Source organism: Zosterops lateralis (genome assembly GCF_965231275.1).
Source record: "Zosterops lateralis genome assembly, chromosome: 14".
Taxonomy (NCBI): Eukaryota; Metazoa; Chordata; class Aves; order Passeriformes; family Zosteropidae; genus Zosterops; species Zosterops lateralis.
This window is the reverse complement of record NC_139774.1, coordinates 1,058,901-1,086,847: the sequence shown is the minus strand read 5'-3', so window position 1 is coordinate 1,086,847 and position 27,947 is coordinate 1,058,901.

Genomic DNA, 27,947 nt, shown 5'->3' with positions numbered 1-27,947 from the left:
ATCACAGACATGGGAGATGAAGGTGCTGCCTTAGAGAAAGCAGTTCTTCAGATAAATTCTCTTGGAGGGCAGTGTCCAAACAGCTTCACAACCTTTTCATCCACATGACAGGCTTAAAAGTAAAATTCCAGTAATAGATGTAGGGGAGCATGCTTTTGTCCAGCGGGATGGTGAAGCAGTGCTGTGCTGTGATCAGCCTCCTGACTCATGCTCTGATGTGGCTTCCAATTAGCTCTGGCTCGGGATCAGCTTCTCCTGCTGTGCTGGGAGTAACAGAGCCAGAATGGAAGGCCTTGACTGTATGCCAGGTGGGCTGGGGACACACGAGGAGCTCCCTGGGACTCTCATGGAGCCCTGGCCAGTGGCTGGGTTCCCTCTTCCCCTTGGTGTGAGCTGTGCATGTTCACCACTAGTCCAGAGACCTGCTCAGAAACTCACTGAAAAATAGAGTCTTTTATATGTATTTCTAGATTATAGAACCATTATATCATAGAATCATAGACTAGTTTTTGTTGGAAGGGATCCTAAAGTTCAGCTCATTCCATCCCTGCCATGGCAGGGGCACTTCCCACTATCCCAGGCTGCTCCAAGCCCCATGCAACCTGGTCTTGGGTATTTCCAGGGATCCAGGGGGAGCCACAGCTTCTCTGGGCACCCTGTGCCAGGACCTGCCCACCCTCACAGGGAAGAACTAGAGATCAATATATATTTCTATATAATCTATATGTTTCTATATAATCAATATATTTCTATATAAATATGTAATGATAGGCATGTCCATATATTTCTACCTAAAAAAGAATGATTGTATTTCTATATAACCTATATATAGAGGGAAACCCTGTTGCTTACCATGATGTGCCTTCAAGCCTTGCCACCCTTCCAGCAGCAGCTGCAGCTCCAGGAACACATGCTGTGCCTGCTCCTGCTGCCCACCCTGGGCTTCCCAGAGGCCCAGAGCAATTACCAGGGTTATTGGTGTGGCCTTGGGGTCAGGGCTTCTAGGGGCTGACGTCCAGCCCATCCTCACCATTCCCGTCCTTCATCCCTCTCTACCCCAGTGGGCATCTCTTGGGAACAGGGACACTGTGGGATCAGGGACATTGTAGGAACAGGGACATCGTGGGCTGTTACACTTTCCCTTCTGGTCAGAAGGCAGATGCTGGCCATGGCCAGTGCACAGCCCAGCTGTGGTGCTGGGTAGCCCTGTGCTGGCCGCGTGGTTCCAGGGACAGCAGCAATGCCAGAGGGTCTTTTTCCAGCCTGGCCAGGGCGCCGGGTGTCCCACGGGCACCGCGGGGCTCTGCGCACCGGCGGGGCGGCGTTGCTGCTTTCACAAGCCTTCACTGGGACAGCCCTCGGGCACAGCAGCCCTTTCCCCGCTGGATCGCATCCCTGTGGGATGGATCTCTGCGGCCGTACCGCCGTTGAGCGCCACGAGCACCTGCGGAGCTGGAGGTGCCAGACGCGGGACGCGGCTGAGCCACCGGAGCGGCCCCAGCCCCGGGCCGGGCAGGCGGAGCAGCCCAGGGCCGCTCCTGGCTCCCATCCACGGCACAGCCGGGGGCTGGGACGGGAAATCGCTCCTTAATGCGTGCAGGGCTTGGTGACTACTGAGCTACAGCGTGGTACGCTCTGCTGGCACCTCGCAGGGCTCGTGAATAAATCCAGGAGACGACTCTTGCTGTTCGTGTGCGGGAGGTTTGTCCCGTGGGGTCCCAGGCTGGGCTGGGCTTTGTCCTCTTCGTGTGTGAATTAAACATCAGCTGAATTTGCTGGTTTGGGGCCGGGGGTGCTGAGTTATTGCTTGGCACAGGGCGTTTGCTCCTTTCTCCTGCACTCCAGGAAACCCCTTTGCTAGAGCTGCATCTCTCTGCTTCTCCCAGTTTTGCAAGGAAGCTGAGACACGGTGATGGGGACACCATTCTCAACCCTTCCCAAACACCCAGGGGTGCCCCGGTGCCATCAGACCCCATCGTTGGCCAGTAGCAATGGCTCAGTACAGGCAGGAACACTTGCAATAGCCCTACCAATATACAGTGCTTGATGATGATGATTGTTATTATTATTATTATTAATACTACAGGCACCTCAGAACCCTTGTTCAGGTGGTTACCTGAACAAGCTGTGAGCAGGACAAGCCTCGCCCTCGCTGGATGTACAGGAAAGGTCACTGAGGAAAGGTCCTGCTGGGTTCCCTCCAGCCAGGGCCACCCCCTCCAGATGGTGACAACCCCAAAACAAGCCCTCAGTGCATATACAGGAGCTGGCCCTGGAATAATCACTGCCTTTACAGGCTGAGGGGCAGCTGCTCCACTCCAGAAGGCCGGGCCAGAGCCAAAGCTATTTCCCAGTGTCCAAACAGAGATGCTGCCCCTTGGGTGCTGCCTTGGCTCCTTCCCAAGGAGTGCAGCAGTGGGTGATGGAAGCTCTTTGGTCCTAGCTGGCCAAAGCCTGAGCCACACTCTGATGGGCAATGGACCAAATTCACAGTCCCCAGATTTCACCCAGCCAAAATACACAAGTGCTGCTGTTCAAATGTGTTGGGGATGCTCCAGGTCCCTGCTGGACATCAGGTTTGAGGGGGTTATTTAAGAGAAAAATCTGTGTTTCACTGGTGAAGGCAGAAAGACCAATTTTTGTCTCTTCTCCATTAATCTAAGTTCCACTTGCTCCCAAGTTGACCCAGTAATTGTAATTCTAAATTAAATGTAAATGTATTGGCTGCTGGTAAAGGTCATTCCACAGAAAATGGCTATGTTTGCCTCTCCTTCAGATGCTTGAATGCTAAACATGTATAATTCACAGGATCATTAGCAGATAAAGACATTTCCCACCTCTGCTCCCTAATCCTCACACAAACCCATTTTATACGTCAGTGGACAAAAGGAAAACTGTTCACTCTTACTTAATGCTTATAGGTCGGGCTGTCTGCTGTGAAAAAATGCAGGTGCTCAGCATCCATCAGGATGCAGGCCACTGGAAATTAAATCCATGTCTTAGAGGAGGCAGAATGACCACAGGATGTCCTTTAGGGCTCTGTGCAATTGAGTCTCTGCACTGCCAGATCATCACCTTGGCTTGAAAAGAGTGGACTTGGGTCAAGGTCTGTGAAACCTCCTCCAAACCTCCTCTCAGGGGAATTAGGGAATGCAGGTCTAATGAGGACCCAGGTAGAAGGCACTGATTATCTCTGGAGCTCCTTGGGATGAGCTGGGTCATGTTGTGCCTGCTCAGGAAGCTCCTAAATCTGGGCAATAACAAGCAGGTGGAGCAGAGCTTCAATGCTGATGAGGACTTTTCCACCACCAAGTGCTGAAGAAGAAAAACCCACAGGGTCCAGCGGTAATCATCCCCGGACAATGTCAGGAGGTGGCCAGGCAGTTTCCCTGCACAGACTAAGGCAATAATTCACAGCATCCTCAAGTCACTGAGCCTCTTGTTGTCTGAGAATGGCACAATTTCCTCAGCTGTGATCAGGAGCTGGAACTGCTCAAGACTTTGGATTTTCTCTCCTCTTTGTTGACTGATTGCAAACAATCTGCCACAATCTGCTGGAGCAGCCACACTCTGGAAGCAGAATGAGCAGTGGATGCTCATGCCAATGGCACAGCTTTGCTCTCAAGGCCCTGCTGGTGGTTCCTGAGCCAGGTGAGGGTTTTGCAGACACCCCCATCCACAGAGAATTTCCCCAGGGCAGCCCTTGGTGGCAGGCTGAGTACCAGACCCACTGCCTGACCCTGGCATAAAGATGAGGAGGGTCTGTCTCGCCTGCAAGCAGCTGAGCCAGCTCTGTTCTCTCAGGGCAGCTGAGATTCACCCCTTGCAGGTTTGGGGTCCCCTCCTCCATCCCCACTAGATGCTCACTCCTAGAAGCTGCTGCCCTAGAAAAGCACAGGTTTTGTGACAGAGTTTGTCAGCTCAGCATCCCTGAACATGGCCCCAAAACACCCGAAATTTGGCTGCAGATGGACACAGGATAGATAAGCTCCAGCTGTTCCCTCTCATCTGAGCCACTTCCCAGGCAGTAACAGGGATTGGGATGCTCTGTGAGGTGTGTCCTCCCCATCACAGGAATTGTTCCATGTGGCTGCCCACAGGTTTGTTTATCAGCAGCCCCAAGCACCGTGCAGTGCCACTGGATAGAGTGGGAGGCTAGACTGCAACAGCAGCAGTGTGGAACCATGCAGGAGGTCAGGCTGGACACACAGCCACACACAGCACGGGGCTGCGGTGCCCACGAGGTCAGGCAGGAACCCAGGACATGGGGTTGGGATAATCCCACAGGTCTGATGGCTTGGGCTTCAGGGAGCTCCCACCTGTGGACTGGAGGCAGGTGGTGCACACAGGGAGCAGCAGGATTTAGTGCCCTGGAAACTCTCTCTGAGCCAGTGCTGCTCACCCAGGCAGTCCCTGCCTGTCCCAAGGGTGGTGCAGGTCCTTCCCCTTGCTCTGAGGAAAAGCCAAGACTTGGTGGGTCTTGAGGTGGCCAAGGTGCCCCTGGGTGCTGCTCAGAGGGGTGAGGTGCCTGCTGTGATGAGTGAGGGTTGTCTGGTGCAGTCACAGCACAGGTGGTGCAGTCTCTGGCCAGGGAGCTGTTCTCTCTGCCCTGCAAGCATCTCCCCAAATATTCAGGGAGGCTGGCAGAACCTGGGCATGGCTCCCAGGGGCTGCTGGGCTGCTCATGCCTCCTGTCCTTCAGCTGGCTGGGAGGTTTGCAGCAAGGATAGAACTGGCAGGCCCTTCCTGGAAGGTGCTCATTCATGCACTGACATGTTTATTTGCATACAGACATTTTAGGCTTTTTGTTGTTGGCTGACTTATTGTACGAGTTCTCGAAGCTGTGATATTGAATTATAAATTGAGACAGTGTATCCATGAAAGATTGCTCTTTGACTATAGGCAGCACTATCAAATATGACAGTCACAATAAATGCATGCTTTAAAGCCAAGCTAAATATGCTCTGCAATGCAAGATGTGCAAATCAAGCAAGTAGAAAAATAACCATAATACTTTTTTTTCCCCACAAACAAATCCCAAACCTTGGGTGATGATTTTGTTTAGCTTTATGTCTTGGCTCCTTGGCAAAACACTCAGGCAGCAGATAATGAAATGACCTACTTTTGCTGTCTTTGTTCATGACAACACATAAATTAAGAATTATGCCCTTTCAAATTAAACTTAACGTTTTTGCAGAAATTAGAGTGTAATTTCTGCTGCAGGTTAGAAGTGAGGGAGGGGGAGGTGTTCAGCTTCTGTGGGGTTGCCCTGTGCTGTGCCCACTCCTAGGAGCAGAAGCTGAGCATCCCAGTGGTCCTGGGCTGGTCTCCACCACCAGCAGGGTCCTCTCCTCTCCTCTCCTCTCCTCTCCTCTCCTCTCCTCTCCTCTCCTCTCCTCTCCTCTCCTCTCCTCTCCTCTCCTCTCCTCTCCTCTCCTCTCCTCTCCTCTCCTCTCCTCTCCTCTCCTCTCCTCTCCTCTCCTCTCCTCTCCTCTCCTCTCCTCTCCTCTCCTCTCCTCTCCTCTCCTCTCCTCTCCTCTCCTCTCCTCTCCTCTCCTCTCCTCTCCTCTCCTCTCCTCTCCTCTCCTCTCCTCTCCTCTCCTCTCCTCTCCTCTCCTCTCCTCTCCTCTCCTCTCCTCTCCTCTCCTCTCCTCTCCTCTCCTCTCCTCTCCTCTCCTCTCCTCTCCTCTCCTCTCCTCTCCTCTCCTCTCCTCTCCTCTCCTCTCCTCTCCTCTCCTCTCCTCTCCTCTCCTCTCCTCTCCTCTCCTCTCCTCTCCTCTCGACTCGTTTGCCCTCATCTCGGAGGCCTGGAGGCTGAGCAGTGCCATGCAGCTGATGATTTCACCAACGCCCCGGGTTTAACCTAAACGCTGCCTTGAAAGCTGCCACGATCGGGAATCACCGGGAGTGAGCGCTCCCCTCCCTCTGCAGGGGAATTGTTTTGCCTCCACCCGCATGCGATGAGCAGGGTGCTGTAATGCTTCCTGACTGGGTGACAGCAAAATAATGTTTGCCTTAATTGAATTTCAGATCGGGAGCGTGGGCTGCAGCCCGCGGGGCTGGGGGGGGGCTGTGCTGCTCCTTTGGGGTGGGGGATCTGGCTCTCCGCGAGTCTGAGGGACAGAGGAATGATTTGTTCGAGTGAGTGGTGTCTGTCTGCCTATCCTTGCCTCCAGATCGGACGGCTGGGTCAGAGCAAGGTTGTTCAGTAAGGCTGTGTAGTTTCCTGAGGATGCCGGCGGCGGGAAGGAGGATGGAGCGTGCTCGGGGTGATGTTGGCCAGCCCCAGGTGGGCTGCAGAGCTGGGAGAACTACCGTCCTCCCCAAGCACCTCAGATGGATTTAATAGTCTACAAAATCCATTATGAAACCCAACGATGCGTTTCCACAAACAAGAGGCTAAATACAGCACTGGGAGCTGTCCCTTGCCGGGCCCTGGGGGCGCGGTACAAACCCGTGTGTGGCAGCTGCAGGAGCGGGCTCGCAGTCATGGCAGGGTCCCTGTGCCAGCCCTGGTCCCCTCCACGAGCCCACCCAGCCCCCTTCCCACAGGTGATCACTGGGATCCAGAGGTGACAGCACTGCTGGATCTCCATCCCTGGCAGAGTCCAGCAGGATCCAGGGCCAGGGGTAGGAGATGTACAGCATCGCACCCCGTCAGAGAAGCAGGGCACCCTAAACACCTCCGTGACTCCCTGCAGCCCCCCAGCTGCACGTGCACTGATTTCTCTCCCACAGAAGCTCTCTCCCAGCTTGCAAGTTCTGGGCGAGCTGCATTGCCCCTGGCAGGGTTTTGTGGGCTCCCTGCCCTGGCAGAGCTCTCATGCAAGCTGTGAGGATGCTGCTGGCCTGCACTGAGATCTTGATCTGGCCCAGAAGGGGGTTGTGCCACAGATCCTGGGGCACCGGTGCAGCAGGAGCCTGAGAGGTGCTTACGCAGCCTCTTACAGTGCTCTCATTCCCAGCCAAGTGCAGGTGAATTCTCAGAGCTCCCAACTGGTAGAAGGATTTGAGGGTCAGAGGGTGATGGTCTGTGCTGCCCAAGCCCTCTGTGTGCAGGGGGTGAGTGGTGCTGGGGAGCAGAAAAAGACCCACCACAGACACCAAGCCACACAGCATCCTGTGCTGATTCCCAAAGGTGTCCATCACTGACTGAGGGGCTGAATTTACTGCAAGGTTTTGGGGGTGCTGTGCCTGGCTCAGCCTGGCTCAGGATCTTGTGCCATGTGGGCAGGTGGAAGCTTCATACTGCTGGAGCAGGAGAGCAGAGCAGCCCCCGGAATGCTGCACCTGCAGCAGAGACCCCAGCCATGGGGTGGGTGAGCAGGCCTGGCATCAGTGACCCCACTCTGCTGGGACATTCTCTGTCACCTCCTCAGCACTTTGCATCAGCTCTCCTGGTGCTGCCAGAGTTTTTCAGGCTGTCCTGCAGTGCTGGTCTGGGTCCAGTGGCCCTGAAGGTGGTGGCTCTGCTCCCTCTCCAGGCTGGCTCCTGTCTCCTGCTGGTTTTGAGCAGTGGCTGGCAGGAACACTTGTACTTCTTCCTTCCAGCCTGTTGTTTCCAGGTTCAGTGAGTAATTACCGATGAGCCATGATTTCTAAAATTAAATCCTTAGGATTACAAACAAGAGGGCTGAATTAATATTCCTTCAATGTGTACTGTGTTAACTCCCTCTGGGATGTCTCACCTGATGGCTGTGCCTCCCTTGCAGGCCTGGCCCTCCTGCTGCTGGTCCCAGTGCTGCTGTGGCCAGTCAGAGCAGGATGGGGCAGACCTAGACCCAGCTGAGATTGGATGTGTAGGCCACAGCTGCTCTCCACACTGATCTCATCTTTGAAAATATCTTATTTAGGTCAGATTTCTTTTTTTTCCCAGGCAGATCTTCTGCCAGTCTTTGTTTAATCTGAGCTGTCTAATTGGGGCCCCTAAATTCAGCTGAACATGCTGTTAGTCTCATTGAAGAGCTCTGGCCTCATGGGTTGGGTTTTTTTTCTTTTCCCTTTTTGCAGCGGATTGATTTTCCTGCCAGTGTGATTCCTCCTCACTGAAGTTCCCATCACTGCAAAGTTCAGGCTCCTCTTTGTTCTAACTATTGCTGTCTTCACACAAAGTGAAAGAGGCAAATGCTCTGCTCTACTTTAGGTGTAACTGAGATGATAGTCCTGCACAGCAGGGAAGGCTGCAGGAAGCTCAATAATCCTCTTTCCTTGACCAGAATCAAAGGAGCAGCCAGTCTTTGGGAGCACCTCAGGAAAGGCCACATCTACCTTGCCAGGCTGTCCTCAGCAGGAAACAGCATTGATGACCCCTGGCCAAGGCAGGAGCTTTCCCTCTCCTATGGAGAAACTGGAATTTTTATCACCCCTGAAGTGCTCCGGGGATGCTCCTTGTCTTCCCATGATAGAGGAGCAGATGCCCCAACCCTGGTGATGTTAAAGGCCAGGCTGGATGGAGCTCTGCTCAGCCTGGTAGGGTGAAAGTTGTCCCTGCCCATGGCAGGGCAGCTGGACTGGATGATCTTTAGAGGTCCCATCTAGTCTAAACCATTCTGTGATAGGAAAAGGAGCCCTCCCATGGGCTGCTCCAGGGTTGTTCTTCCCTGAGGATGGAGAGTGCTACCCTGGTAAGGAGACCTTCTACTGCCTTTAGTCATTCCTAATCCCCCAGGAAAGTCTACAGGGAAGCTGGGGTTGTTTCTCTCACCAGACTGCCACAACTGCTGTTTGCCATCAGGACATCAGGTAGCCCAGCTGATGCCATCCCAGATGCCCTGGCTCCAGGTGAGGCCCTGCTGTGCTCTCCTGGGGCTGGCTATGCCCAGGCAGCAGCTGTGCAGCTCTGCCTCCCCCACACCCACTCTTAGCTCTGCCACCGGATCCCACCAGCCCTATAAGTGACATTCCTGAGGGGCAAATGGCCCTGGCAGCTGTGAGTGGGTCTGGTGAGTGGCACTGGCACCGTGGGCATATCCTTGCCCCCAGAGGGACAGGATGTTGCTCTGGGGAAGGAAAAATAACAGGGCTGACACTCCACATAGCACAGCAGGCTATGGGCAGCACCTCCAGGGTCTCAGCCAGGCCCTAAAGCTGCTCAGTGTGCTGCCATCCCCATTCTATTGCCTCTTCTAGCCAACTTGCTGGGCAAGTTGCACATGGGACCTGGGATAAAATCCATCCCTATCTGATCACTTGGGATTTTCCGTCTCTAACTGGCCTGAGCAGAGGGCTGTGTAATTCCAAGAGAAGCTGAGTCTGAGTCAGGCAGCCGTGAGCAGATTACTCAGTTACTGAGCCCCCTGAGCTCAGTGGCATTTCTCAGGTGAAGTGCTCTTTCACTGCTAAGATTAACTGTTGATGAAAAGGATATTTTTTGAGAAGGCTCTTCCTGGCAAAATATTTGAAGGCGTTTTAAAATAGTTTGCATGGAAAAGCTCAGGCCAGAAGGAGCTGTGGGGATCATCTGTTCTGCCCCCTTGCCAAAAGCAAACTCAACATGAGCTGCATCCAGCTTTGATTCTATACCTTATTTTTAAATTTTTTAGTGCAAATCTGATGAAAAATTTCATCTTGATGCAACCTTCAAAATCTCTGTCAAAACGGTTCAACTGAAACTTCTGCTGAAAGTAGCAAAAAGGTTGACAGGGAAAGAAACGTTTCCAAATGAAATGTTTACTGATGCCCTCTGGATCCTTTCAGTGATTTTTATTTTTCTATCTGGTTTCGAGCAGGAAAATTTTGTAAGATCTTCAGATCTGGAGGTGGGAATAGGCTGTGGCTGAGCCAGCTTCATTCTCCCTCCTACATGGGATGCTTGGGCTGTGCTGAGCCCTTCCAGGAGCTGTGATAGTGCCTGGTTGGGGACAGTGGCACAAGTGACCACAAATCCTGCAGATTTGTATCAGACATGGGCTTGATTAAAAATAAATGAATGAGTTTAAACCTTCTTGCTGTGCATGGTGAGGATGTGACTTCCAAAGGCAGAGAGACCAGTGTGTGCATGGGAAGGATCTGTGTTTTATTACTCTCATCTTGGTTTCTTTTCCCCCTTGTTACTAATCTCATTATGTTTAAGACTATAAATTTAGATTGGAACAAATCTGTATTGCTAAAATATTTTACCTTGAGTCCTTAGAAGCTCTCTCCATCTGTGAGGATAATACTAAGTATTAATTAACCAGCTAATCCTATGCAGTGCTGGAAAACATAAAACATGACCAAGAAGTAGCTCAAAAGTGCAATTCCATTCTACTCAAAGCAAACCTGTCCTTTTGCCAGGAGAAGGCTTTGGAGGTTTTTTTCTTGGAGAACAGCACTCAGCTTGCTTCAAGTATCTGCCCAAAGCTTCTAATCACTTTCTGAATCAGAAAGGGAGAATGAAGAGTGGCCAGGAGGGTGTGAGCATGTGGGGTATCTCAAGGGACACCTGTCGTCCCTGCATTTCTTGGTTTCAAGTGTTTGAGTCTTTGCAGCAGCTTCTCATGCTGCTTCATGTAAACAATATTGTATTCTTAGAATTTATTGGTATGTTTTGCATTCTTGTTCTCTGAGAGAGAACTTGACTGATGGTCATATTGACCAATGGAGTCAGGAGGTTGTAACCTCTTTGGGCCAATCTTGGCCCTCTGTACAAAATGTATATAAGTCTTTGGAGTCAGATAATAAAAGAGCTTTCCATGTTTCACCAAGCTGCTGCATGCTGTCCTCTGTGAAAGTCTGCTCCCACGTCCCAACGTGTTGCCCCTCTAAAGGCGTGGAGTAACAGACACCAGCAGCTGTTCCTCCGTCCCTGCCACGGCAGCACATCCAGCAGGCAAAAGGATGGAGCAATGCTGGTTCCTGTGCCCTGGGCTCATTTTTACCACCCGATATTTGTGACAGTTTCTGGCTCCTTCTCTTGGTGTGTTGCAGTCAAAAAGCTCACATTTGGAAACAAACCTGATCCCCTATCATCTGAAGCAGTGTCTTTGGGGCCCAGAGAAACCCCTCTGAGGAGGGTGAAGCCCCTCTGAGGAGTGTTGGGTCCCAGATTAGAATTAGGATTCAGGTGTGGAGGAGACTCTAGAGGGAGCACAGGTAAATATGGACTGGGCTCTGTGTGGATGCCTGGCAGCCTCCCCTTAGCCTGTCACCAGCACTGTGTCCTCTGCCATGTCCTGAGATCACAGGGATGTGGAGCAGGTGAATGTTAGGGAGAAAATGAGGGGTTTGGGGGTCTGGCTGAGTCTGGGGATGGAGCAGGGGTGGGGAAACGGCTTGTGCAGCAGGATCTGGGATTCTGTGGCTTGGTGTGCCAGATGATTCCTTGTGCATCTGGCTGGGGATCAGGGGTATCCTGAAAATCATGGCAGGTTTATCCCTATGTCTCCTGGGTGTTTTGGAAAATCCTGCCTCTGGTGCTCACATTGTTGCAGCCTTTGCAGAACCTTGGCTCTGTTTGCCTCCAGACAATGCCAAGAGAAATTATTATCTCCTAATATGATGTCGAGGTGCCAGGCTTGACATGAGCAGGTTCACTGGGTTCCCAGTGTGTATTCACAGCTGCTGATTTTGTCCCTCTGGTCTCTATCTGTTCAGAGGAGCTGGGCATGCTGCTGTGGGCACGAGTAGGGCCAGCACTGGTGCCCTGTATCCCTTCAGCCTCAGCTCTGTTTGGTTTGCTGCAAAGGAGCCTGTGCAAAGCCCTGTGTTGTCTGCAGTCGGGTGACTGAGCTCGTGGCTCCTCATGAATCCCCCTCCACACACAGCAGGTGCAGTCCCAGCCCGGAGCTGGGGAGGTGATGTGGGATGTGCAGCCCTGTTACCACACTGCAGAGAGCTGGCTACAGCCTTGGCACAGCCCTGCAGCGCCGACCTGCCTCCTGCTCCCACTCTGCCTTGTGTTTGCAAAAGCATTTCTGCTAAGCCACGCATCAGGAGTTTATGGGATTGCTGGGCTGGACCCTGCAGGGAGGTGAAGTCAGGAACAAGGGTTGGACAGGGCATAGGGAGCTCATCCATGAGGTGGTGGAGCTGGTGTCCTACAGGGGACATGGAGCTGGAGGGAGTACAAAACCAATGGGATTGTTCTGCATCCATCCCAATACACCAGCCTAGTAGCCAAGTTATTTTTAACTTTTTTCATAGCAACACGACAATGCTGTGCATAAGGGAAGGGCAAGCAGGTTCTGTTGGGTCTGTCAGGACTGGGACAGGAGCCTGTGGGCATGAGTGTCCTGTCCTCTGCGATCCAAGTCCAAGGCTGGGTGTCCTGCCCACACACATCCAGTGTCCCAGAGGAGCTTTGGAGTGTCCCTTGTGTGCTCCTTCCAGGTAACTCAGTGGCCAATTTCACTGTGTTTAGTAGGGATTAAGGGAAGTCAATCTATTTTCATGTGGCATTTTCCATTGGGGAAACAAACTCTGGAGTGAGGGCTGATAATCGCAGTGGAGAGCCTGTCCTGTGGGTGGTGTGGACACTTGCACTGTGTCCACCCCTGCAGCGGAAGTCCTGGGGAGGCTGTCTGTGTCTCCAGAGCACAGCCATGGCCAAGCCAGTGCTATCCCTCTGAATCCCAGAATCCCAGAATCCCAGATTAGGTCAGGCTGAAGGACCCACAGGGGCTCACCTGGTGCCACCTCCCTGCTCCAGCAGGGCCATCCCAGAGCTCAGGGCACAAGAATATCTGCAATATCCCCAGGGAGGGACACTCCACAGCCTCTCTGCACAATCTGCTCAGGGCTGGGCACTGTCCAGGGCACAAGTTGTGCCTCCTGTGCAGAGGCAGTTCCTGGGCTCAATCCCTGCCCATGGCTCTGGGGCCATTGCTGGGCCTGGAGCAGAGCCTGGCCTGCTCCCTCCCTGTACACAGGGACACACAGAGTCAGACAGGAACAGACAAGGACAGACAGGGACCACTCAGGGACACCCAGGGCTGAGGGACATGTGCCCCTCAGAAGGGACCTTGTTCTGCCTCAGTCACAGCAGAGCTGCAAGTGCTGACACCATCCCTGACTTCAAATCAAGCTCCCACACTCACTCCTGCTTTCAGACCTGTTTTTCTTCACTGTTTTCAACTCTGGAAAATGATGAGTGTAATTTAGGCTGTAGAGGGTGATAAAATGAGGGTGAGGACAGAGATGTGATGCAGACTGTGGGGTTTGGTGGTCAGCACAATGTATAGCAAGGCAGGACACCTGTCCCCAGCCCCAGGCTCTGCCCCATCTTCTCAGCAGCCTCTGCCCAGGCAGTCCAAGACCCCACACCCCTGTGAGACCAGCACAGACAGTGGATAACTGGAGTGCCAGCAACTGACTGTGCAGTTACCCAGTGCCAGCAAAGCCCTGGTCTCCATTGCAGGAACCCATTGTGGTGTCCTGTCCCTGCCCGTGGCAGAGGCTGGAATGAGGTGATCTGTGAGACCCCTTCTGACCCAAACCATTCTGTGTTTCTGTGATTCCTACAACAGTCTGTCTGCTTCAAATAGTGCTCTGTTGGTCTTGAATTGGTGTTAGGATTTGAAAAACCTACACTGCTCTTTGAAAAACCAACATCAAAAGAAATATGTTAAGTAGATCCAGCCAGGTGCAGCAGGGAAGGTGCTGGTTGGCAGCACAAACCAGAGGGTTGTGATGCATAAGGTCAATTTTGGCCCTGGACACAGAAAGCAGAAAATCAAAGAGTGTGAGGGATTTAAAAGGGGATCTGAGGCCAAGTGTTACCTCTGTGCCAGGAGTTATAAAGCAAGAGATTGTTCCATACAATGCTGTGTGAGGAGGAACTCACTGCCTGAACAACGTTCCTGACCTTGCGGGGATCCAGGACCTTACTTGCCTTGTGTCCTTCGAGCAATACTGGGTCTCCATGGTTGGACCAGCTTCTCTTCCTCTTCTCTCTGTCCTTCATGTTCAGACTTGGCAAGTGGCATCTGCTTGAAATTCCTGATGGCCCAGGATAGTCCTGCTGTTCCTGCCTGGTGCACAGCAGAGTCACTCCTGCACACTGACAGGCAAGGTAAATCCCAGCGACAAATGTGCTGGAAAAGCTGCTGCTCTCACCCTCACACTGGCTTTAAACAGCAAATAAATGAAGGAGGCAGACCTGGAGCCCCTGGGAAGAGCAGGAGCCCCTGGGAAGAGCAGTATCCCCTTGGTGGCTCTTGGAGGAGAAGCCCCTGGGGCTGTCCCTGCCCAGCCGTGTGTCCTGGGGCCAAGGAAGGACCTCTGAGGGGGCAGCAGTGGAGCCATTGCTGAGGTGGCTCCCACTGCTGGGAGCCTCCTGCTCAGTTTTGTTCAAGTCAGGGCAGGGCTGGTGTGAGTGCTCTGAGCTTCTTGCTGATCTGATGTGACATGCCACATCTGTCCTGCTCACAGGGCAGGCATGGCCCCTGCTAGATAAGGTAGAACAGGACCTGCAAGTCCTCCTGGCACAGCCACCTCACACCAGCTGGAGGCCCTTTTGTTGCAGGGTTTGTGCCAGTTCTCTCCAAGATATCAACTGGAAACAATTTTTTTCTGCTCTAAATGCATAAGGATTTCTGCCAGTATTGTAATGTCACATGGAAATCTGCTTCTGCATACATACCTCTTATTACTGGAGTAGCAAATGATCCTTATGGGGACTTGGCCAAACCTCTCCAGCTTGAAGGATTGATGAAAAATTTGAATGTGTGCTTCCTCAAAGCCTATAAAGAAACCTATTTCACCTGCAGTTGCTGGGGCAGGAGCACATCCCAACCTTGAAAATCCCTTCTCAAATATATCTGGGCAGCCTAGACAAGGCATATCCTCCCCACAGCAATACCTGTACCTCCTCACAGCCCTGGGCTGTTTGGTCCCCAGCTCTGCTCTGACCCTAGTCCATCTGTATCTCTTGGCTGAGCAATTTCAGCTCTGCCAGACCAGTGCTGAGCAAATCAGGGTGGCTTCCCCATCCTGAGGCAGGTGCTGCCTGTGGGGCCTCCCTGGGCTGAGGGGCGTAACATGGTTATGGGATCCCACCAAGGTGGGGTGGGGCCCTGGGCAGCCTGACCTGGTGGTGCCATCCCTGTCCCTGGCAGGGGCTTGGGACTGGGTATGCTGTGAGGTGCCCTCCAGTCCAAACCATTCTGTGATCCCTGCTGGCAAATGGGAACAGAAAACTGGCGCCTCAAACATGACAAAGCTTGGTCATGGCAAAACACCAGAAACAGCCCAAATGGGCAGTGACTGCACTGCTTTGCAGCAGAATGGGGGTGCAGGAGCTGCTTCTGCTGGCTCCTGCCTGCCCCTCAAACACTGCCCCAGCTCCTTGGGGTGAGATCAGGATTGAGCCTGTGCTGTCCACACTCCCTGAGGAGCTGTCTCAGATCTGTTTATAGACACCTGTGAAGTGCTCACCCTGCTGCAGTCAAAGACTAAACTCCTGTTGCCTTCAAAGGCAGGACCATTTCCCACTGAGCCTATATCTCCCATCCCCTCCTCCTCAGACCCTGCTCCTGGACCTTTAGATGTCCTTCTCTTTTAACTCAACTTGATTTGTGTAGTCTGGAGCTATATTTGGGTTGGAATAAGCTGTGTTTGCCCCCAACATCATTTGCTGAGCAATTTGGAGCTGGGTTTTGCATCACTTGTCAAGTGGCTGTGTCCCGTGGTGGTGCCTTGTCAGGTGTGCTGTCTCGGGAGCTGCTCTAGAGCAGGAGTCTCTGAAAGTATCTGTGCCCTCTGGCCTTTTTATTTCTAGATTTTAGGTTTGTTCCAACTTGGGAAAAAAACCCATTTCATTCCCTGGAGGGTCATAAAGTTCTGCCCTGGCTCTGTGGGCTATAAGAGTCTGGGGGATCTGTTCCAAGGGCAGTCCATACCCTGCCTGGTTTCCAGCTTAACTGATCAAAATCCTTCTGGAGCTTCCCAGTTCTGACAAATCACTAATTTCTACCAGAAAATTGTTTAGCTCTGAATTTTCCTGACTCCTGGTAATGTATCTAGACTGTAGGAAACAACTAAGAAATGCATTCTTCCTTCTCCCTTGGGTCCCAAAGACAACTGTGCTTGAGCTGGGGATGCTGCATATTTCTCTGAGGAAATACAGCTAGTTCCTCTGGAATAATTTTGAATTTACATAGTGTCCCTGAAATCAGAATCTAAAACATTATCCTTAATTATCATTAAGTTTTTCTCTGCTGCTTCATGCTTTCACTCGGCTTCACAAAATTCTGATAATTCCAGCCTTTCCTCATCCCTCTAGTTTTAATTTGCAGCCCATCACAGCCCTGGTTAAGACAATCAATCTCCAAGTTCATTACCTCAAGCTTTTTCCCGATATGTTTTCCTGTAGTTTGGATAGATTGTAGTGTTCTTCCTTCAGATCTTTATTTTTCTCTGCTGTGGCTGATTGAGACAAATTACCCCAGGTGAGGAACACGAGGCTGATGCTGTATCCTCGGCACAGAACATCCCAGTGCTGGCTCCAGCATGTGCAGAGTGGCCTCATCAGAGAAACCTTGGTCACTGAAGTATCTGGTGGTGACATTCATCGGATCTCAGAATGCTTTGGGTTGGAAAGGACCTGAAACTCAACATGTTCCAAGCCCTGCCATGGGCAGGGACACATTCCACTGTCCCAGGTGATCCAAGCCCCAGTGTCCACCCTGGCCTTGGACACTCCCAGGGATCCAGGGGCAGCTACAGCTTCTCACTCTGGGCACCCTGTGCCAGGGCCTCCCCACCCTCCCAGGGAGGATTTCCCTCCCAGTATCCCATCCAGCCCTGCCCTCTGGCAGTGGGAAGCCATTCCCTGTGTCTTGTCCTTCCATCCCTTGTCCCAAGTCTCTCTCCAGCTCTCTTGGAGCCCCTGGAGGCACTGGAAGAGCTCTGAGTTCTCCCTGGAGCGTTTTCTCCCCAATATAATGGAGTTTTTCATTGTAGTTCTGTGAGGAAGTTGGTGTTTGTGCAGCTGTGAGCTGGGGTGGGCCCAGGGTGGGTGCAGAACTTTCCTCCTGGTTCCAGGTGTTGGTGGGGCTGTTGTTGCCTCAGGCAATGGCAGAGATGGGCAATGCCAGGAAAACGGGACACAGCTCCTCATTCCCTCTGCCCTTCAGTGTGCAGCAAGGGCTGCCTAGTGCGGTACAGAATCGTGGCTGCACGGCAAGAGGGGCTGTCTCTGGCCAGTCCTCCCACCTGGTGCTGCCCATAAATCACCTCCCAACACTCCCTGTAAAAGCTGAGGCTTTTCTTAGTGCCTCAACATCCTCAGCATCCCCAGTGGGCATTAGCACTGCATGAGGCTCTGCTGGCACTCACACAAGCTCTTCAATAACTCCAGGTGCCAGCTACTCAGGGGGTTTGCATTTATTAAAGGCTCAGACCAACTGTTCAGGCAGGACATTTGACTGTATCTGTCCCAGTCCTGGGAATCTCGTTGCTCCTCACCCTGCAGCAGCTCCGTCCTGACCAGGAGGTGGCAGGGGGTCCTGGGGCTGCTGCCCTGTGGGTGTTGGTTGGATTTTCCTGCTGACACAGCCAGGCTCACTGCTGGAATCATGGGGTTTTATCAGTCCTTTGGTTTGTCCTGGAGGCCAGGAGCACCTCATGTCCTACAGTTGTGGCAGCAGGTAAGCGATGAAACCATGGGTCAAGATAAGCACCAGTGAAAAGCTGTCCATAACCACAAACAATTCTTTCTTTAAGGTAGGTCTTCACTAGAAAAAGAAGGAAAAACATTTTTAGGTGATTGAAACATGAAGTCCCAAGTGAAGTATTTGTTTTAACACCACCCCCTTATCCCTGTTCCCTTCAAGCAAAACGAGCTTTCATAACCTCGTTTGGCCACAGTCTGGGTGGCCTTGAGGGCAGCAATAGCTGTCCTTTTGGAGGCGGAAAGAGAAAAAATTAGCCAATATGTGCTGGAGAAATTGGTGCTGTTCTTCTTCTCAATGTCTGATCCGGTTTCCCTGAGGACAAAGACCAGAACAAGGCAGAACAGGGGAAGGAGCAGTGTCCTTGCAGCTTGGAGAGCCCCTGTTTCCACTCCTCACGGGGTGCCAGCAGCACCAGCCTCTTCCCCTGGGGCTCCGTATGCCCAGGAAGGCTTTAGGAAACATTTGGGTACTGGGGCACTGCCTCCCAGTACAGGCCTCTGCCCTCAGTGCCCTCTCTCCATCCATAGGGACGGCATCTCTCCCCAGTCTGCCTCTGCTGAAATGTCAAAATTCGGACAAACCAGTAATTTTTCTGCAGAGTGCAAAGTCCCTGTGGACCAACCACAAAACCTGCAGTAAAGGACACATCCACCTGGCCCTCTTATTTGTGTCTGCACTGTCCCTGGCTCTCATTAGTGGGGATTTATTCTTACAGATCTGGCAGGATGCCTTCCTGGGCTGTGAGCAGCCCGTGCTGCCCCTGTCCTTTGTAATGCCTCTTTTGGCTCTGCCTGTCCCAGCGTCCCTGCTCTCCCAGGAACTGCCTCAGACCTGCTTTCCACCTGGGCAAGAAATCAGATTTGCAGCCCAGCCCCTGTTCCCTGCTTAATTTGGATGCAGGAAAAGCAGGACAACCAGCCGCACTTGCACAGTAGCTGCGCTGCCTATGACCCCACAGGGCCCACGGCCTCTTCTGTCCCTGAGGCTGTCATTTCCCATTCTCCTGTGAGACTATTTCCCTGCAGAGCAGCTTCCCCAAAGCTCAGACACCTGCAGGTCCCATCCAGCAGGCACATCCATGGGATGAATTTCCACAGGTGCCGCATGCCCAAGGTTATTGCTGGCTGAGAGCTGGGCTGGCTGCGCCGGCAGCGCCTCAGGCTCCCAGATATTTGTTTGCTTTCCCTCATTCCTCCTGTTGACTTTGCAGGAGCAATATGTGCACGCAGGGACCCGCATACAGATGTCCCCGTGTGGCTGGCAGCTGAATCACGCCTCTCCTATTTTTTCTTCAAACTCGGCCCCCGCTGACATTGAATTAAGGGCTTTTATTATCACTTGTGCAGGGATTTTTCTTTGCCTGTGTCTGTGCAGCCACGGCCAAGTGCTGCCATCCCGACTGCCCTGCTATTAATAGCTGCTTTTACCTTTCATGTGTGAGGCCCAGCACTTTCATTGCAGCTCTTTGGACGTACTTCAGGTGTTTCTAATTCTCCCAGCAATGTCTTCTCGTTCAAATTCTTCCTGCCAATTTTTACTTTTTTTTATCTCAAATCCTTTTGTTCCCCACCCAGAAATGATCCTGACAGAGGATGATTTTTGTTGGTAGTACTGCTCTTGTATTTTAGACTACTCAAGGACTAATGAACTTTATTAGATTATAATGAACTTATTACTCAGTGCTGCTGACCTGCTTTTGAAAGAACTTGAATTATTATTTGGAACAAGCCTGTTGAGGGACTGTTTTTTTTTTTTTTTTGTTTTGGGTTTTTTTTTTTTTTTTTTTTTTTGTGTGTGTGTGTGTGTGTGTGTGTGTGTGTGGTTTTTTTGTGTGGTTTTGTTTTTGTTTTGTTTTTTGTGGGTTTGTTTGTTTGTTTGTTTGTTTTTTGCAGAGCAGTGTGGGTATATTAACTAATCAGAGGCGTATTTTTTTGCTTTACAATAATTATCTAAGATTCACATGAAATAGAGCTGGTCTGCACTGATGGAGAGCCAGACAGTGAGGATGGGGCTGCTCATCCTCCAAGTGGGCTGGAGGAGCTGTTCCATGATGCATTATTGGGTTCCCATCTCCTGCCTCCCTCCAGAGCATCATTCTCCATCTTGTCCTTGAATCTCATCCTCTCCAGTTTCTGGGCTCCAGCTCCCACTCTGACAGCCAAGAGATGATCTAGGTGAAAGCCCAGTGGATCTTGCACCCTCATGCTAGTTTTGAAGGTGCTCTGATGTCCATTAGATTTGGACATCACCTGGTCACCAGCTGAGCTCAAGAGTGGGTGAGTGACTGTGGCTCTGGAGGGGGAGTGGTCAGTGGGTAGGAATGGAGGGGCAGGAACATTGGGGTAAAGCTCCAGGGAGAACTCAGAGCTCTTCCAGTGCCTCCAGGGGCTCCAAGAGAGCTGGAGAGAGACTTGGGACAAGGGATGGAAGGACAAGACACAGGGAATGGCTTCCCACTGCCAGAGGGCAGGGCTGGATGGGATACTGGGAGGGAAATCCTCCCTGGGAGGGTGGGGAGGCCCTGGCACAGGGTGCCCAGAGTGAGAAGCTGTAGCTGCCCCTGGATCCCTGGGAGTGTCCAAGGCCAGGGTGGACACTGGGGCTTGGATCACCTGGGACAGTGGAATGTGTCCCTGCCCATGGCAGGGGTGGGATGGGCTTTAAGGTCCCTTTCAACCCAAAGCATTCTGTGATAAACTCAGCGGTGCCACTTTGTGACTTCCAGCAATGCCACATCCATCAGTGGCAGTAACAATGCTGTTAAATCCCACACACTGGGAGCTGGAGCATGAGCTCCCATGGTGGAGCTCTCCACCTTTCTGTGGTGTGGATCTATTGAGCACCTTTTTCTCCCTCCCAACCCTCTTCTCTTACTTGCTGGGTTTGTGTTCCAAATTTCCCCCTTGTGCTGTGTGGCTCCCGGCTGCTCCCGGCGCTGCGACCCCTCCCAGCCCTGCTGCGGGCTCGGGGGTGGTGGCAGCGTTTCCTCAGCCCTGCTGGAACTCCAGGCTCGGAGCAGGATGGTTTATGAGCGCGGGGGGATGTGTGTGCACTGAATGGATGAGTCAGGCATTGGCAGGGCACCAGTTCACTGCAAATCAATTTTCACCTGCCTGCAGCCTGCGCTGCCAGCTTGGAGGAGAAAAGGGAGTGTGCAGGAGAGACAGGGCTGAGGGAAGAGCCTCCCTACACCAGCCTGCCCTCAGGACTGGGCTGCAGCCCCGCATGGGGAGGCAGGAAAAGGGAACAGCCAGAGATGAAGAGGGACAGAGGGAAGAGAGGTGCTGGCATGAATCCTCAGCCACTGAGCTACAGGAGAAAAGCGTGGTCAGGAAAGAGCAAGTGCTCCTTACGGCATCACAACAGGGTGAGATCCATGGGAAAGGCAGGAAAGGTACCCAAAATATGCCCTCTCTGGAGGACTTGGCTGGTGTGTGACAGCTGAGATTGCTTGATGTCTGCCAGGAGCCCACAGCTGGCCCCAAAAATGTCACTGAGTAAGGGTACTGCCCCATAGAGGGGCTGTGGGACACCCACTTGCTGCACAGCATCTCCATGGAAACACTTTCTCACCACATGGAATGGACAACTATGGGGCTGGGGACAGCAGCTGTGGGACACTGGAAACGTGGGCAAGAAGGGGGTGAGAGATGCTGCCAGGAGCAGGGGGCACCTGCAGCCCTTCCCTCCCTTCCCCCTGCAGTGGTACCCAAATCCTGAGCCTTGCTCCTGTGCACAAAGCCACTCCTTTCTGGGAAAACAGCAAAGGCTGCTGTGGAGTGGCACAGCCCATGGGACACATGGGACATATGGGGCAAAGGCAGCTGGAGCCCAGGAGCATGGGAGGAGGGAGCAATCAGCCTGACTTTGGGATTCAGGTGCTCTTGGGATGAGGATGGGCTCTTGGCATTTCTGCCTTCCCCGCCATGAGTGTGGTACCCCACCTGCTCTGGCTGCAGGAGCAGTTCTCTCCCAAAAGTGCCCCCAGTTGTGCTGGGAATGGTTTCCCCTGCTGCTGCCCTGGGAGATGGAGAGCTGTGATCGTGTGGAGTCATGGCTGTGGGGATGGAGTTCCCAGCTCTTGGCAGACAGGAGCTGCTGCAGGGCAGTGGTGACAGGAGATCCTTGTGCTGTATGGGGAGACAGCCCCCACAAACCTGCCCTGTCCCAGGCTCTTTTGGAGGCCCAGGGTAGACACCAGGCTGCTCTGGTGGGTCCATTGTGACCCTTCACTGCCTTGGACCCATCAAGCTGAGGTGCCCTTGCTGACAAATTCCAAGGCACGACAAGGCACACTGTGACTCTTTCCTTCCCCTCTAGCAAGCTTGGCCCAAGGGGATTTGCTGGGGACTTCTCCGAGTTTGGTGGTCATAAATCTGAGAACTGAGATTTTTGTTTTTCATTTAGCTGCTAAAGTTAGAACAAGATGATCAAAAAGCCCCCTGTGGACAACAGCCAAGGACCATCAGGAGGGCCTCACCCCTCCCCTTGGCAGAGGCCACTCAGTGCCCAGGACATTGCAATGTTGCTCTGGCAGGATGTCTTTGGGAACTATTGGATAAAACACTTGTGAGAGCTGTGAGCAGAGCCCTGGGCAGTGTCTGCGCCTGCAGCAGCCCTGAGCTGGTCCCTGGGCTGCCAGGTTTGGATCAGCTGAGGCACGATGCAATAAACAGCTCTGGTGATCCCTGACAGCACTGCACAGATAACAGTGACCTTTTCTTCTGCAATTATCTCTTCTCATAAAAACCACATGCTGGCTTTAATAAAACAGAGAAGGGAACTGATGGTTTCATATATGCTGCCATACAGGAGCCTAATCTGTGCCTCCAAACTCAGGGAGAGCTGGGACCCTCTGGGCACTGGGAGGAGGCAATACTGCCCCAGCCCTGATGTGCAGGGTGAGGTGATGCTGCTTTCTCACACTCTGCTGCTCATCTGGGTGTGGGGAGATGGGAGCTGGGCTGGTGGTTCCACCAGCCTCTACACACAACAGAATTTTTTTGTTTCAATCTAAGGTGTGGTTTGGCCATTCCTTGACTCCAGGAGCAGGGAATTCAGCTGGGATACAAGAGCCTGAAATGCTTTAATGGCACTGTCAGCAGATCTGCTCAGAGAGTAAAGGAAATGGGAAAGAATTCCTGGGATGTCTGTGTGCCTGCCCTGACTCCCAGCAAGCCACGTTAGCGTTGTGGGTCCCAGCCTGTGCCCTGGGTGCAGCAGAGGTGTTGGATCCCTCCCTATTGTTATAAGTAAATAAAGTTTCCAGGGGTTAACGTTTGTAATTGCTGATGTTTCTGAGGTTACGTGTTAAAGGCTGTAATTGTTGTGGGTGGGTGATGCTTCTGAAGGAGACGTGTTGAAGGCTGTGGGAAAGCTCTAATGGACTGAGAGCTGTGCAGGCATCACGTCAACAGCATCAGTGCTCCGACCCCGGATTGTCAGACACAATGGACCAATCATTCGATGCCCCGGCCAAATGATTGCTCCAGGATGATCCTCGTTAAAGGCCAATCAGTCACCAGAGAAGGAACCAGTCGAATCCTGAGCGCACCAATCAAGTGGGAACAAGAGGATATAAAAGGGACTGTCATACTTTCCTGAGGGTTCTCTGGTGGGACTCAGTGTCTTAAGGTACGTCCAGTGTTTTCAACTGTTACTTGTTCTTTTCTGGCTTGTCACGTGGCACCTGGGCTCATCCTGGGTCCCCTTCTCAGTGGTCACATCAATAAACGAGGTGCTTTTTTTTTTTTTTATTCCACCTGAGTTCCTGCCTCGTTTATAACACTGTGGTGCCCAGCACATCCTGCTGCCATGGCAGGCTGCACAGCTGCCCATGCAGGCACCTGATGAACAATGAACTAGAGATCTACGTAACCCCCTGGCTGTAAGGTGAAGGGAAAGAATTAGCACTGGGCCATTCAGAAATTATAGGGAATCATAAAAGCAGCCCCCCCTGGCGCTGCTGTCAAGCTCCAGGCGGGGAAGGATGCTGCCGGGAGGGGATGTGCCTCTTCCCACCTGCGAGCTGCTAGAGAAGGATTTGTGGCCAAACTGGTGCCTGTTAGAGGGATGGGAGACAGCTCTGAAGCACGGAGAAGGAGCAGAGAAAGGGGCTAGGCTGTGGGACGGCACAATTGCCACCACAACCGCTTCTGTCACATCTCCCTCGTGTCCTTTGGAGGGAGCAGCTCTAACTTAACAGGGTGTCCTGCTTATCCCCCGATCTCACACCGTGCTCTGTGACTGAACCTGGGACCTCTGTCCCCTGTGTGTGGGCTCATCAGACATGCTGGCTAATGCAGGGTTGCACTAGGTGAGATCTAGATTGGATATTAGAACAATTTCTTCACCGAGAGGGTGATCAGGCACTGATCAGGCTGCCCAGGGCAGTCACTGCCCCTGAGTGGGTATGGCACTTGGGGACGTAGTTTAGTGGTGACCACGGCAGTGCTGGAGGAATAGTTGGACATGATGAGCCTAGAGTGGTTTTTGAACCTTCCATGATCCTGTGATCACCTGTGGAGCCAACAACCCCTTTCTCTCCGTGCCTGTCTGGGCACATGTTGACTGTGATCACCTGTACAGGGGACATCAGGGTCCTGCCCATAGCCAGCAGTGCTGTGCATCAGGGTGACATCTGCACCAGGCCTTCCCTGAAACAGCCATGACCTTGTCCAGGGAAGGGGTGACATCTGCACCAGGACTTCCCCAAAACAGCCATGACCTTGTCCAAGGAAGGGGCAAGCAGCAAAGCCAGCCTCTGGGGGCAGGAGGAGCCCCATGCTGCTGGATCTGCACTCATGGCTGGAGATTGCTGGCAGTTATGATAATGGCTGGGGTATCCAAAGCTCACATCTTCCTCGAGGATGATGAATACTCTGTCTGACTCCTGTTCATTTTTAATTCCCAACTTCAACGCCAGCTAATCCTGGGCTCCAGATGCTCAATGCTAATGAGCAGCATATTGCCTGACTCCCATACTTAACATCAAAGCAGGATCCCAGGATCAAGAGGGTTAAGTATTGAAATTGTCTCATACATTAAATAATTAGTAGACAAACAGACTGACTTCTCAAGCCATCACCAGCCCCATCTGTTCCCTGTGTGTTTGCTCCCTCTCTTTGCTTGATCAGATAATTGGGTAGGGCTTCAGCAAGAGGCACTCGCCTTGATTTGGGCCTTTGTGGTGTGTCAGGAGGGGAAATGTGGTACTGAGGCTCTGACTGAGGCTGGCTGTGAAGCTGGAGTCACACTGCACGTGGGTGATACCAGGGATGGCTGGTGTGGGCTCCTGGGTTTGGGCTGAGTGAGATACAAACAGGCAAATGATGCAAGGGATGTGGCTGGGCTCAGTCTGAATCTTGCTGAAAGAAGGTGTGAACTCAAAACTTGCAGGGGCACACTTGTGCATGGATGTGTGTGGAGAGAGACAGTGAGGGCAGAAACAAGGGAGAAATAATCACAGAATCATGGAATATCCTGAGCTGGAAGGGACCCACAAGGATCATTGAAATCCAGCTCCTGGCCCTGCTCAGACACCCCAACAATCCCACCCTGGGCATCCCTGGCAGTGCTGTCCAAATCCTTCTGGAGCTCTGGCAGCCTCGGGGCTGTGCCCATTCCCTGGGGAGCCTGGGCAGTGCCAGCACCCTCTGGGGGAAGAAACTTCTCCCAAAATCCAGCCTGAGCCTGTCCTGGCCCAGCTCCAGTTCCAGCTGCTCCCTGGGTGCTGTCCCTGTCCCAGAAGCAGAACTCAGTGCCTGATGTCCTTAAGCCCAGCATGCACTGGAACTGTGAAACACAAACTCTGTGGCCCACCCAGAGGGGAATGCTCCAAAAACTCATTTACGGCACTGAAATGTTTTTGTGAATGTTTCAAATGGGTGTTTGAAAGCTTTTATTCTTTTATTTCCTTTTCAGTGCTAATGCTTGAAGGTTTCCTGTGATTGCTTCCCTGTTTTTACTGCTCTGTGGCTTTTGTGAAATATTTTTGTTTTAACTACAATATTGATTTAGATACAATGCTAAGAAGACCCCTGAAAAAAGGTAAATGAAAAGCAATTACTAAAGAGTGCTTTAATGGAAAGGAGCCTCACATGGGGAATCAGCCCAGATCTCAGCAGTTGTTATTATTTATAGGGCCCTGGGAAGGAGCACTTGGCCGGGCTGGCATGGAGAGTTATGGATGGGCAAGGCTGATTCCATCAATAACACAGCCAGGCCTGTGCCCAGCACTGCAGACAGGGCCTGCATGCTCACCCAGCTCTGCCCAGGCCCTGGATGGGGACAGAGATGTCCATCCTCCTCCACTGCACACCTGGAGCAGCACTCGCACCCCAAATCAGCCCAGGGGCTTGGTGAAGCCTTGGCTTAGCCTGAGCACAGAGAGTGCCAGCCCATGCAGGTCGGGAAGGGGCCTCTGAGGGCAGAGCGCCCAGGTTAGTCCCGCCCAAGGGGATTTAAGCATTATGGCATGCACTGCTTTGGGTTTTTAGTTGAAAGGCTCTCCCAGAAGGCTGTTACTATGACAGATCCCTATTCAGCTGGAATGTTGTGAGGGTGATGTGAGCAGGGGAAGAAAGGCAGGTGTTGGGAGGGGAAGAGAATGTTATTTTGTCAGGGCAATAAAAGAACTGAACCTCAGGTGTGCCATAAACGGAAAGTTGACTTTTACCTAAACCACACTAGACATATTGCTGGGAGACCTCTATTAAGGATTTTAAAAGGTGTAAACCTTTCATCCAATTGACTCTTGAGGAAGTTCCTTGACACTGAGTAGATAAATAGAAGCTTTTGCCCTTAGCTGTTCTAGCATGAAAGGGGAGGCTCAGGAATGCTCACCAGATTAATGAGACAGAGGACTCATAAATATATGTCAGAAAAACACAATAGTTGGAGATGAAATAGATGTCTCCTTGGGATGCACATTAATATTCACGAGGCTGGGGGGTTTGCCAGAGGCCCCAAGGAGGGCTGTGCCTTGGCCAGCTGTGCCAGGCGGGGTGCCAGGGCTCAGCCTGCAGGAAGAGGCTGGTCCTCTGAGCAAGGCTCCACCTTTGCTTGGCCAGGGCAGGCAGAGGAGGTGGACATGGCCTGAGGAACATGGGTGAGTGGTGGGCTTGTCTGGCTGGCTTGGTGGGGCTCAGCTGTGCTAAATCTCTGGGGTGCTGTGCAGCTTGGTTTCACATCTGCTGAAAAAACCCTCTCTTTAGGGTATGTAGATTGGGATGTTCAGAGTTTGCCAAGGTAAAAGCAAGTCCAGGCTGCAGAAGGAAGGGCAGCAGCTCCATTGGTGTGTTCCCAAAACACAGAGTGGGCAGCAGCACCCACTGTCGTGGTCAGGCCTCCTACACAGACGCCTCTTGCAGGAGATTTCCCAGAGGTTGGAAAACAGATCTGCTGCAGCTCCTGCACTGCCCCAGGTATCTCTGCAGTCTGGCCAGGGCTGTTGGTGCCCTGCTTGAAACTGGGAGAGGTTGGGAGGTGTGGGCTGAGGGGGGAGCAGGGCAGAGTGCCCTCTGTGTGTGGGGGTGCTGAAATTGTCTCATAGGTTTTTTAGTTGTAAGTTTGATGTGATTTGGACTTTAACCCTAGCCAGGTAAAGTTCTTGTCTGGGGTTGTTCTTATCAGAAGTTGATAAGAGTTACTAAGGCAACCTAATCCTCTGCCCAGAGTTTCGGTCATCCTATTGTATTCTCCCCCCCATGTCCATCATCCCCCAGGCCCCAAAACCTTCAGGAGAGGTGTCTGACAGTGATTGGTGGGTCTCCCAGGACCACATCCCAAATTCACCTGATTTGTTAATGTTGTGTATTGCATTTTGGCCTTACCCACCTGGCTTTGTTTCATTGGTCTTGTAACTTGTGCCCACCCCGGAGATTTTGGGGGAACAAAAACCCCCTGCAAACGAGGCCGGGGGTCACTCCCCAGAGGCACAGGCCTGGAACCAGGGAATGCCCCTGAGTTTCCCGAATAAAACCTTTCTTCCTGAGCCTTGAGAGTGTCCCCTCTTTCGAACCACGGCCGAGACAGCTAAGGCAAAGGGGCTGCGGAGCCAAAGACCCACGCAAAGGTACTGTTGGGCGTATCAGAGCTAGCAGGGTGGCCCAGCTGAACACTGGGCTGACCTGAGAGACAGATACGCGAAGCAACATCTGTGCTCACTCGGGAAATGCTCGCAGAGAGGCTGCTTTCCTGGGGAAAATGCTGGTTTTGTTCCTGGCTCTGTTCCTCTCATAGGAAAATCCTACTGTGGGTGGGTGATCCCCACAATGACAACTCCCCTGGGCTGCTCCTGTGAGGCCTCAAGAACCATTTGCCCCAGGGGCTGGAAACTCAGTGTATTCAGGC